Raw genomic sequence first — 12,320 nt, 5'->3', positions numbered from 1 at the left:
ATTTTGAGCACATAGTATCTGCTAAGAATTTAAAGAACAAAATCAGATTCTCCGTCTTAAGGGTCTGGTTGGGGAGATGAAATCTGCCTGGTGCAGGGTACTGTGGGTACCCCAGGTAGGGATACCTTGCATGGCTTTAGGTGGGGTGGGTAGAGCAGGGGATGGACAATTTTAACTGTAGGATGAACAGGAGGTAGGCAGGCAGGCAGGGGCGAGGAAAGCCGTTCATGAAAGACAACGCAGCTTGGGGAAAAAGGCTGAGATGAGAAACCAAAATGAACCTGTGAAGAAATAAGAGCAATTTAGTAACCCTGAACTGTGAAGTGTGAGGTAGGGAGGGTCAGAGATTCATCTGGAGAGATCAGCAAAGGCCAGATGATGACTAAGCTCTGAGGCTGTGTACAGCAGTTCAGACCTAAGAGCAGTGGGGAAGGATTTTAAGCAGGAAAAGGACACAATTAGATATACATTTCAGAAAGATCACTCTGGTTGTAGTGTTAGGGGGTTGAGTTAGACGGAGACAATTTGAAGAAAAAGGAAAGCAGAAATCTGGCCTGACGCAAGGTGGTGGCAGTGGTTTTGAGAGAGAGAAGGAATTCAATATTTAGGAAATAGAAATTACACTTAGTAACTGACTGATTGTGGGGATAAGGGATACAGTGGCATCAAGGAGAGTTAAATTTTTTGCTTGGGGGGAAAAGAAAAACTTGCCGGTATAGCAGGGGAGCAAGATAATCAGTTCAATTTGAGACATGCATGTGGGACATCCTGGTGGACTGTTCAGGAGTCAGTTGACTTACATAGATTTGGGAGCTCAAGAGAAAGATTTGGGCCAGAAACACAAACGTGCAGGTAATGGCTGACATATGAAGTACAGATGAGCTTGTTCAGGGTGACTGTGTAGTGTGAAAAGAGCGCGGGGCTGCAAAGTGCTGGAAAACAGCAATCAGAGGAATGGATGTCCAGAAGGAGAGTCAGAGCTATGACGAGAACCATGAGAATGTGGTGTTAGCGAAACCAAGGATTTATAATTCAAGGGGAAGGTCAACTGGTCAGATGGAGCAGAGAGGTCCAGAATTAGGGACTTAAAAATGTGTCTACTAGATTTGGGAACAAGGAAGCTACTGTTGGATTTGGTAAAAGCATGTTCAGAGGAGTGAGGTTAGAGCCAAAATGAGGTCTGTTCAGGAAGAGAATGGGAGGTGACTGAGTGAGGATCTCCTTCTGGAGAAGTGTGTATAAGAAGGGGAAATAAGTGACTGGAACTCTTTCAGGAAATATTAAGTACAGTGAACAAAGATCAGCATGTAATCTAGAGGAGGCTATGGAATCTCTTTTTCTTTAAACATGGGAGAGTTCTGAATGTTTGTAGGTCATGGCCGTTAAGAGTTTAAAGAAAAAGAGAGGATGACTAATGGAAGAGGCGAGGAAGCCTCTTTTTTGGGGTAAAGTACAAGATTTAGGGAGCTCTTGCCTGATGGCATTCAATTCTTCAGTGAAGCAGGAGGCAACACTGTCTACTGAAAGAAAAGGGAATGAGCAAGGGGTTTGAGAAGAATTATGAAATTTTGGAACAGTTGCTAAAGGGGCTGTCCAAGGATAAAAAAGGATCAAGAAAAGGACTGATGGGTGACCATGAATTTGTGGTGACACCAACAGATGGGAGGGCAGGCACAGAAGGTAGACTATAGACTGAAAGGTAGGTGCAAGGTAAGCCGAGTCAGAGAGCCACCAACAGATCTAGGCTGGGTATGGGAAAAGGAGAGCCTGCAATGGGGCAAACTGACGGAGGAAATGGAGAAATCAAGGCGCTAAAGTTTATGTGAAAAAGCTGGAAGGTTAGGAGATTGTAGCTAATTAGAAAGTTGGGTATTTGACCTGAATATTCTAATTCTTGTAAAAGACTTTGAGATGTGAGGCAACCTGGTTAGGATGTCTGCCCAAATGGTGAGGATAATGGCAGAAATTGGGGTGCAGAAGACAAGCCAAGTTGCTCCAAAGATCAAAGAATCAGAGAGAGAGGTTAGATGGTTAAGATGACAGCAGGAAGAGGGCTGAAAGCGCAGTAACTAATGCGTGAGCAGCAGAGGAAGCAGGGATTTTTAATCTGAGGGACAAGATATATTTTGTCTGGAAACATTTAGGGAGAGCCTCCACGCAACAGGATGTGAGAGAAGGAGCAGCCTCCACGTCAGAGGCTGCAAAGGAGGTGGCGTCCTAAGGAGAGAACCATATTCAGTCAAGGCCAACAGACAATATGGAGGAGGTAGGGGTTTGTCCATCAAAGAAAAGAGCACTGCAGAGAAGTTGGGAGAGAAGGATGGTACGTCGTAAAAGTAGAGAGCGCTAGGAAGACAGATGACATGGAGAACTGTCATTTTGGGAGGTGACTAAGGAGCATGAAATTGGTAGAACTCACCAGACTCCAAGTTTCCAATAGAGCTCTAGTTTGAAACCCCTTTCAAGTCCACTGAGGCAGAGCAGGACTGGTGACACCATCTGCTGGCACCCACACAGATCTGGAGGTTCGGGAAAGCTCATTTAGGTGCCGAAATTCAACCTGAGTGGGTTGGAGGCTTCTTCAGTTTCATTTAGTCATTCAACAAAATATGTGTCAAATGCCTGTTCTGCTCGGGTACTGCCAGGCTCTAGAAATACACAAATAGGCCAGACAGAGGCCCTGGGCTCAAATGACATTAGGCCACTTAGTAGCAGGGCTGTTTGCCTGTTTATTGTGGCTATGTAAGGTTTTGTTCTTTGTTTTGTTAGACATATTGCAGCATAAGACAAATGTACAGGCAGATGACCTATTAAACATAACCTTCTAACCATAACCAAAGAAAATCTTGCTAACCACCCCAGAAGCCTTTCAAGTGCTCCCAAACACTACCCCCCTTCCTTCCCTCCTAAGAGTAACCACTGCCTGGCTTTTTATTGTAATCACTTTCCAACTTTTATAATTTTTTTCATCCAAGTGAGCATCTTTAAACAAAATAGTTTAGTTTTGACTATTCTTTATGTCAAAAAGAATTCTTTATGACTATTCTATATGTCTTTACCCACTTTGTTTCTTTTCATCCCTCCTTGCAATTTGTTGAAGAAACTGGACCATTTGTTATGTAGCGTTCCACAGCTGGGATTTTGCTGGCTCCATTCTTGTGGTTTAGTTGAACAAGTTCCCTCTGTTCTCTGTATTTCCAGCAAATTGGATCTAGATGCTTATTCACATTCAAGTGTATGTTTGAACATTTTAATGACTGCTTCATAGTTGTTGTTGGTTTTTTATCAAGAGATACATAGTATCTAATTGCTTTTGTGTAATTACGGGTTGAAAAATAGTGATGCTCCAAATCTATCATTCTCTTATTTGTGGGAAAGCTTCTATAAAGGGAAACATCCTCATTTTCGATCTAGCCAGCTAGTGGTACAACTTGTATAGGAAAGGCAAGAATAATGCTGGAGTATTTCCCTTTATTTTCTAGTTTTCAAAAATAAGAGTTGGTTCCCTAACATCCTCCCAAGATGAACAATTATTATGTTTTGGTACCATTATGAACTCATGGATTTAAACATGCTTGATTCTGTTACATTTATCATAATTAATGCTTAAAATGTTGTCGTTGGTGAGCAGAAGCCTCTTTAAATTGGTGTCTTTTTTTTTTTTAATATTTATTTATTTGGCTGCGCCAGGTCTTAGTTGTGGCACATGGGATCTTTAGTTGCAGCATGCAGACTCATTTGCGGCATGGGGACTCTAAGTTGGTTCTCAAGGACATTGGATTCATTTGCTTTCTCTCACATTAAAGCCCTCATATATAATACCACAAATATAACTACTAAAACCATATTATTTTCTGCTTATTTCTTTGTAGTTGCACTGTATTTACATTGCCTAGGTCACATGAACCAGCTGACACTGCAGTCTCACCTTATATTCCTCATTCATTCTTAGTTCTACACATAGCTAACTGCATATAATTAACTCACAACCACTTTCTGTTGCTGTTTCTTAAGACAGTTTGGTCATCCAAATCAGCTCAGTTTCTAACATATTCCTAAGAAAGAATTAACAGGAATAAAGTTCCCCAGGTTCTGGCATGAGGATGACAGTTTGCTGCTATTACATAGTTGGTATGAAACTTTTGGTTCATAGTCTCTTTGAGTATCTTAAATATATTATTCCATTCTCTTTTGCCATAAAGTGTGGCTGTCAAAAAACCTGACAGAGGGACTTCCCTGGTGGCGCAGTGGTTAAGAATCCATCTGCCAATGCAGGGGACACGAGTTTGATCCCTGGTCTGGGAAGATCCCACATGCCGCAGAGCAACTAAGCCCGTGCACCACAACTACTGAGCCTGCGCTCTAGAGCCCGTGCGCCACAACTACTGAGCCCATGCGCCTGGAGCCCATGCTCTGCAACAAGAGAAGCCACAGCAATGAGAAGCCCACGCACCGCAACAAAGAGTAGCCCCCGCTCCCTGCAACTAGAGAAAGCCTGCGTGCAGCAACGAAGACCCAATGCAGCCATAAAACAAAACAAAACAAAACAAAACAAAACAAAACAAAACAAAACCTGACAGAGCTTAATTTTCCTTCCATTATAAATAACTTTTTAGGCCTAGATATCCAAGATTTTTTTCTTTTCTTTAAACTCCAACAATTTTAGAATATCTCGATATTGGGTTTGAATTCTTGGTTGAATTTACAAGGTATGCATTATGTTCTTTCAGTTTGTAGTTTGAAATATTTCAGGAAAAGTTTTCTTGAATTATAACTTTTGGTATTTGTTCTGTTCTCTTGCTTTTTTTTGGTCTTTGGAAACACCTATTGACACATGTTGTCTTTTTTTGCCCGTCTTCGATATTTGCCACTTAAAAAAAAAGACTTTAAAAAAATTTATTTACTTATTTATTTTTGGCTGCGTTGAGTCTTTGTTGCTGCGTGTGGGCTTTCTCTAGTTGCGGTGAGCAGGGGCTACGCTTTGTTGCGGTGCGTGGGCTTCTCATTGTGGTGGCTTCTCTTGTTGCGGAGCACAAGCTCTAGGCACGCAGGCTTCAGTAGTTGTGGCACGCAGGCTCAGTAGTTGTGGCTCACGGGCTCTAGAGGGCAGGCTCAGTAGTTGTGGTGCACGGGCTTAGTTGCTCCGTGGCATGTGGGATCTTCCCAGACCAGGGCTCGAACCCGTGTCCCCTGCATTGGCAGGCGGATTCTTAACCACTGCGCCACCAGGGAAGCCCGCAAATACAGTATTATTAACTCTAGTCAACAGGCTGTATATTACATCCCTAGGACTTATTTACAACTCCAAGTTTGACCTTTTGACCACCTTCACCCATCTGGCCCACCTCCCAACCTCCACCTCTGGCAACCAACCACAAATCTGTTCTCTGTATCCATGAGTTCTTTTTTTTTTTTTAAAGATTACCCATATAAGTGAGATCATATAGTATCTGTCTTTCTCTAAATTATTTCACTTAGCATAATGCCCTTAAGGAGCAACCATGTTGTTGCAAATGGCGGGATTTCATTTTTTGCTTATGGCTGTCATTGTAAATATACATTTTCTTTATCCATTCATCCATTTATGGAAACGTAGGATGTTTCCATATCTTGGCTACTGTAAGTAATGCTGCAGTGAACATGGGGGTGCAAATGTCTTTTTGAGTTAGTCTTTTTTTTTCAGGTAAATACCCAGAAGTGGGATTGCTGGATCGTATGGTAGTTCTATTTTTAATTCTCTGAGGAACCTCTGTACTGGTTTCCATGGAGGCTGCAAAAATTTACATCCCCACCAAGAGTGCACATGGGTTCACTTTTCTCCACATCTTCACTGAACTGATTTGTCTTTTTGATAACAGCCATTCTAACAGATGTGAAGTGGAATTTCATTGTAGTTTTGATTTACATTTCCCTGGTGATTAGTGATGTGGAGCACCTTTTATGTCCTGTTTGCCATCTGTCTCTCTTACTTGGAAAAGTATATTCAGATCCTCTGCCCATTTTTTAATTGCAATTTTTCTTTTTGAGTTATATGAGTTCTTTATATATTTTTAGATACTAACACCTTATCAGATATATGATTTGTAAATATTTTCTCCCATTCAGTAGGTTGCCTTTTCATTTTGTCCGTGGTTTCCCTTCTTTTGCTGTGCAGACGATTTTTAGTTTGAGGTAGTCTCACTTGTTTACTTTGGCTTTTGTTGCTCGTGTGGTGTCAAATCCAAAAAATCATCATCAAGACCGATGGCAAGGAGCATACAGCCTGTTTCCTTCTAGGAGTTTCACAGTTTCAAGTCTTACATTCAAGTCTTTAATCCATTTTGAGTTAATTTCTGTACATGGTATAAGATAGTGGTCCCATTACATTCTTTTAGACGTGGCTGTCCAGTTTTCCCACTTATTGAAGAGACTGTCCTTTCCCTATTGTATATTCTTGGCTCCTCTGTCATAAATTAATTGATCATATATGTGTGAGTTTATTTTTGGGTTCTCTGTTCTGTTCCATTTATCTATGTGTCTTTTTTTTAATGCCAGTACCATACTGTTGTAATCACCACAGCTTTGCAATATAGTTTGAAATCAGAAAGCATGATGCCTGCCTCCAGCTTTGTTCTTTCTCAGGATTGCTTTGGCTATTCAGGGTCTTTTGTGGTTCCACATATATTTTAGGATTGTTTGCTCTATTTCTGTGAAATATGCCATTGGAATTTTGGTAAGGATTGCACTAAATCTTAAGATTGCTTTACATTGTCTGTTTACTTGTTGAGTTTTAAGAGCTCTTTGTATGTTGGGTAACAGTCCCTTATTAGAGATGTCTTTTGCAAGTATTTTCTCCCAGTATGTGGCTTGTCTTCTCACTCTGTTAGTGTCTTTTGCAGAACAGATGTTAATTTTAATCAAGTCCAGCTTACCAATTATTTCTTTCATGGATGGTGGTTTTGGTGTTGAATCTAAAAAGTCATCGCCAAACCCAAGGTTTTCTAGATTTTCTGTTATTGTCTAGGTATAGTTTTGCATTTAGGTCTGTGATACATTGAGTTAGTTTTTGTGAAGAGTTGTTTGTTTGCTTTTTTCCTTAAATTTATTTGTTTATTTATGGCTGTGTTGGGTCTTCGTTGCTGTGCACGGGCTTTCTCTAGTTGCAGCGAGTGAGAGCTACTCTTTTGTTGCGGTGCGTGGGCGTCTCACTGTGGTGGCTTCTCTTGTTCGAAGCATGGGCTCTAGGTGTGTGGGCTTCAGTAGTTGTGGCTCGTGGTCTCCAGAGCGCAGGCTCAGTAGTTGTGGCACACCAGCTTAGTTGCTCCGTGGCATGTGGGATCTTCCCGGACCAAAACTCGAACCCGTGTCCCCTGCACTGGCAGGCGGATTCATTTAAAAAAAAAAATTGTTTATTTATTTGGCTGCATTGGGTCTTCGTTGCTGAACGCAGGCTTCCTCTGGTTGCGTCGAGCAGGGGCTACTGTTCGATGCGGTGTGAGGACTTCAGTAGTTGTGGCATGCAGGCTCAGTAGTTGTGGCTCTCGGGCTCTAGAGTGCAGGATCAGTAGTTGTGGCACACGGGCTTACTTGCTCCATGGGCATGTGGGATCTTCCCGGACCAGGGCTCGAACCCGTGTCCCCTGCATTGGCAGGCAGATTCTTAACCACTGCACCACCAGGGAAGTCCTGTGAAGAGTGTTTAAGGTCTGTGTCTAGATTCATTTTTTGCACGTGGATGTCCAATTGATCCAGCTCCATTTGTTGAAGACTATCTTTTCTCCACTGTATTGCCCTTGTTTGTCAAATATCAGTTGACTGTATTTGTGTGGGTTTGTTTCCGGGTGCTCTATCAACCTATTTGTCTATTCTTATTCCAATACCATGCTGTTTTGATTACTGTAGCTTTATAGTAAGTCTCAAAGGCCGGCTGACTTCATTCTTCCCTTTTAACACTGTGTTGGCTATTCTGGGTCTTTTTCCTCTGCCTATAAACTTTAGAATAATTTTGTTGATATCCACAAAATAACCTGCTGGGATTTTATTTTATTTAATTATTTTTGGCTGTGTTGGGTCTTTGTTGCTGCGCGCGGGCTTTCTCTAGTTGCGTCTAGCGAGGGCTGCTCTTCGTTGCGGTGGGCAGGCTTCTCACTACGGTGGCTTGTTGCAGAGCACGGGCTCTAGGCGTGTGGGCTTCAGTAGTTGTGGCACGTGTGCTCAGTAGTTGTGGCTCGCAGACTCTAGAGTGCAGGCTCAGTAGTTGTGGCGCACGGGCTTAGTTGCTCCATGGCATGTGGGATCTTCCCAGACCAGGGCTCAAACCTGTGTCCCCTGCATTGGTAGGCAGGTTCTTAACCACTGCACCACCAAGGAAGCCCTATCTGCTGGGATTTTGATTGGGATTACAAATCTAAAGGTCAAGTTGAGATCAGACATCCTGACATTGAGTCTTCCCATTCATGGCCATGGAATATCCCTGTTTATTTAGTTCTTTGGTTTCTTTCATCAAGAATTCTGTAGTTTTACCCATATAGGTCTTTTAGATATTCTGTTAGATTTATACCTATTTCATTTTTTCGGTTCTAATGCAAATGTTATTGTTTAAACTTTCAAATTCCAGTTGTTGTTCATATATAGGGAAGCAATTGACATTTGTATCATTAACCTTATACCTTGCAACCTTGCTATAACTGCTTATTAGTTGCATTTTTTTATTTTTTTGGGGGGAGTCAATTCTTTTGGATTTTCTATAAGACAATTATGTCCTCTGTGAACAGTCATTTCTTTTTTCCCAATCTGTATACCTGTTATTTCCTTTTCCTGTCCTATTTCATTAGCATGCTTTTATCTGTGGGGATATTATTCTGCTCCTTTCTTGTAACTGTTTGGAATTTGACTATGGTACTTTCAGTTACCCATTTTTATGGGTAAATAAAGGGAGGCATGATTTTTTTCTAGTTTCAAGGTTTTACAGCACATTTTTTTTTGTGTGTGTAAAATATTAAAATATGCACTGTGCAAACAATAGCAGTTGACATTCAGCAGAACAATTTATTTTTTTTACAAGTTTATTTATTTGTATTATTTTTGGCTGTGTTGGGTCTTTGTTGCTGTGTGCGGGCTTTCTCTAGTTGCAGCGAGCGGGGGCTACTCTTTGTTGCGGTGCATAGGCTTCTCATTGCGGTGGCTTTTCTTGTTGTGGAGCATGGGCTCTAGGCGAGCGGGCTTCAGTAGTTGTGGCTCCTGGGCTCTGGAGCACAGGCTCAGTAGTTACCGCGCACGAGCTTAGTTGCTCTGCGGTATGTGGGATCTTCCCGGACCAGGGCTCGAACCCATGTCCTCTGCGCTGGCAGGCGGATTCTTAACCACTGCGTCACCAGGGAAGCCCCAGCAGAACAATCTATGACCAACTGTTTCTCTCAGGAGTTAAAGAACAAGGTAAGTTATTTAACACTTTTATGGACAATCCTAGTTTCACTCATTCAAAATACTTTAATGTGATCCTCCACCTCTCCTGCTCAATTTGGATTCTATCAGGAGTTTCTTTTCAGTGTGGAGCTCTGTCCTGGGAGCTTTGCTGTTTAGAATTTTCTTGGGCCCAGACTGCTCCAGCCCCTTCAGACTTACCCAAGCACCTTTGCACGCACTGCAAATCCCTTCTAGTTTGACTGTTGTTCTCAAATTGGCTCGCTGAACTTCCAAGTGAGTGCTCGTTTGGAGTTCTGAGACCCATCAGACACACCATTGCTTCCTCTGGAACAGAACGTGATACCATGAAGGTCTTGTGGCTATTGGTGTTTTGAGGCTCATGGGGATGTGTAATTTTCCTATAAAGTTGCCCAAGGTTTTGTATCTCAGAGTAAGTTTTGAGTGTAGGAGCAGGGAAAAGTTATAGGGGAACACCATCTCCTTCAGTAACTATGCTTTTTCTCCAAGCTGTTTCCTTTATTCATCTTCAGCACAGGAACCTTTCTGTCTCTGAGCCTCATAGCAGGTTATGAAGGCTGTGCTGATGAACTGATTATCAGTGTAGTTTCAAAGTAAACGGCCTACTCCATTTGGACAATAGTGCATTTTTTTCTTCAGGGTGACCTTTAGTAAACAGAGAACCATGCACCATCAAACTGATGCCTGAAGGCTAAAAAGCCCAGACTGCTTTTTAAGGCAAGAACTGGTATGATATACTTTTCCGGCTAGTTAAGTGATTTCTAGTCAGTTTCAAAGCATCTCTAGCTATCTCTCTTTGTTTCCTGGGTAAACTGCAAAATTTCCAAGACTGTCAGTTGGAGCCTGCCATTTAGAAGAGAGAAATCTTGGACACATTATATCCTCTGAAACTAGTAAAAAATTATAGAATGGGAATAATATACCTACCTTAACATATTCTAAGGATGAATGAGACAACCAATGACATAAATGGAAGAGCCTGGTTAACTGTGAAGTTGTATACAAGGTGCACTTGCTTATTTCTTTAATACAGTTCAGCTTCTAATATTTATATCACATCGAAAGCAACGTACCTAGTAATAGAGGAGGAGGCTGTCTTATCTTCATATTCCCAGCACCTTACATATAGCCTAGCACTCAGTAGCTGTTTAGTAAAGGATTATAGCCTGATCTTAATCATAAAATGGTGAAGGAAGATCAGTCTGTATTCCTGACCCCATTATGGACAAAACAACACCAAGAGCACAGTTTCCTGAATGTGGGTCCATCTTTGCTCTCTTCAAGTAAGGACAGCGTTAGGAAAACCAGGCAAGGCAAGGTCACAGAACTGGACAAAGAAGTTCTCAACTTATGATTATTATGGTTAAGAATTTTATTATCAAAATTATTACATCTCTTGTGAAAGTTCAAATGTTACAGCAAGGTGTAAACACTCCACTTGAGAAAGAAGTGATACTTCTTCCCTTCCAAGAGTCCCCCCCACCCCCCCGCCCCCACCCCCCCCCAGAGGTCTGGTCTTGACAGCACCCTGCCCACACAGAGTGGCTGGGGTCTCTGCACGTGCCAGGCAGGGTGAGGGCCGCCTGCCCGCTGGCCTCTCCCCTCGGTTAACAGCCAAGGGGAGAATGCAAACCCCAGCCCAAATGGAGAGACATTTACATATGTTTTATATAATATACAAAGAAACCAGCATCCCAGGCAACATGATTTCCACTCCCAACGCTCTCCCAGACTGATGGGTTTGTGGGGGAAACAAAAAAGTATTCTGCTGAAGTCTCAGCATTAAAAAAAAATCTCCCCTCATTTGAGCAAACACCTGATTTCAATTTTGAAAAAGTGAAATTTTGTAACAGTCACACACAAAGAGAGAAGACTGTGCATATGATAGTTGTAGGAGAGGGTAGAAAGAAAGGGGATGTAAGAGGCTGAGGGAAAAAAGGAGAAAACAAACTGGAGGGAAGGAAGGAGGGAGACTCACAGTATTATCTTGTCCAAAAGAAAGAAGTAAGGTCCACTGCAGCACCAGGGATTACACCTGTCAGATATCTGCTACCCCTACCATGGTTATAACTGAATACAAAATTAGATAAATAAAAACACGCCGGATATTACAGTAAACAAGTGAAAGAAATAAGCTGGCAACCGTATGGAATTTAAAAAGATTGTGTACCCCACCTGGCTGGCTCCAGGGCTCCTGCAGGGGTGTACAACAGGCACAATGCACTGATGGGGAGAAGCCAGTCTGCTCTCATCTCTCATCCAGAACAGTGTTATTAGGTGTGTGGGTGGCTTTATAACACTCTCACCTGGGCCACTCTCAAATAAGCATCTCCCAAAGAAACGTGGGACATGCCACACACAATCGCAGTCCTGTCGGTGCCATTCCACAAACGTATCTTTCCACTCTTACCCTGCAGTCACAAGTGCATGCTCCCCAATCACGGAGGCAGTCCTACTCAGGGGATCGTCAACTCCTGATTAACTGGGAGTAGAAAAAATAAAATTCAAAGAATTCCCAAACCACCTGGGACCCTTCCTAATCAAATTTATTGCCAAAAGCTGATAAGTAGCAATGCAATCGGCCCATCTCAGTTGTATCTCTTTTCTTTGCCTACTTACTTCATAGATCACTGAGCTGTGAAATAGCTTGGGGAAGGGGAGTGGGATGGTACGAGCTGGGGGCTCAGACAATCTACTAGGACAATCTGCTCCTGAATAATCAAGAGTTGACCATGAGCTCTTCCTCAGAGATCCAGGCACCCCTCAGTCAGAGCACACTCCAAGCTTCACTATCCCTGCCTCTTTCTTGGTGTTTCTAAGACAAAGGTAAGGAATATTCTTGGGTGGACACATCTTGGCCAGATAACTGCTTTTGGAATGGTTGTCTTATATACCTA

At 42.3% G+C, this 12,320-nt stretch overlaps 1 protein-coding gene across 2 annotated transcripts in view; it reads right to left on the bottom strand.

The window, feature by feature from the left end:
- SETD5 (SET domain containing 5) overlaps window positions 1–12,320 on the bottom strand; it is a 118,192-nt gene that overhangs the window by 26,734 nt on the left and 79,138 nt on the right. The window lies entirely within an intron of this gene.

This window comes from Balaenoptera physalus, assembly GCF_965194825.1.
Source record: "Balaenoptera physalus genome assembly, chromosome: 11".
In the NCBI taxonomy this organism is placed as follows: domain Eukaryota; kingdom Metazoa; phylum Chordata; class Mammalia; order Artiodactyla; family Balaenopteridae; genus Balaenoptera; species Balaenoptera physalus.
This window is presented reverse-complemented; position numbering and strand designations above follow the sequence as displayed.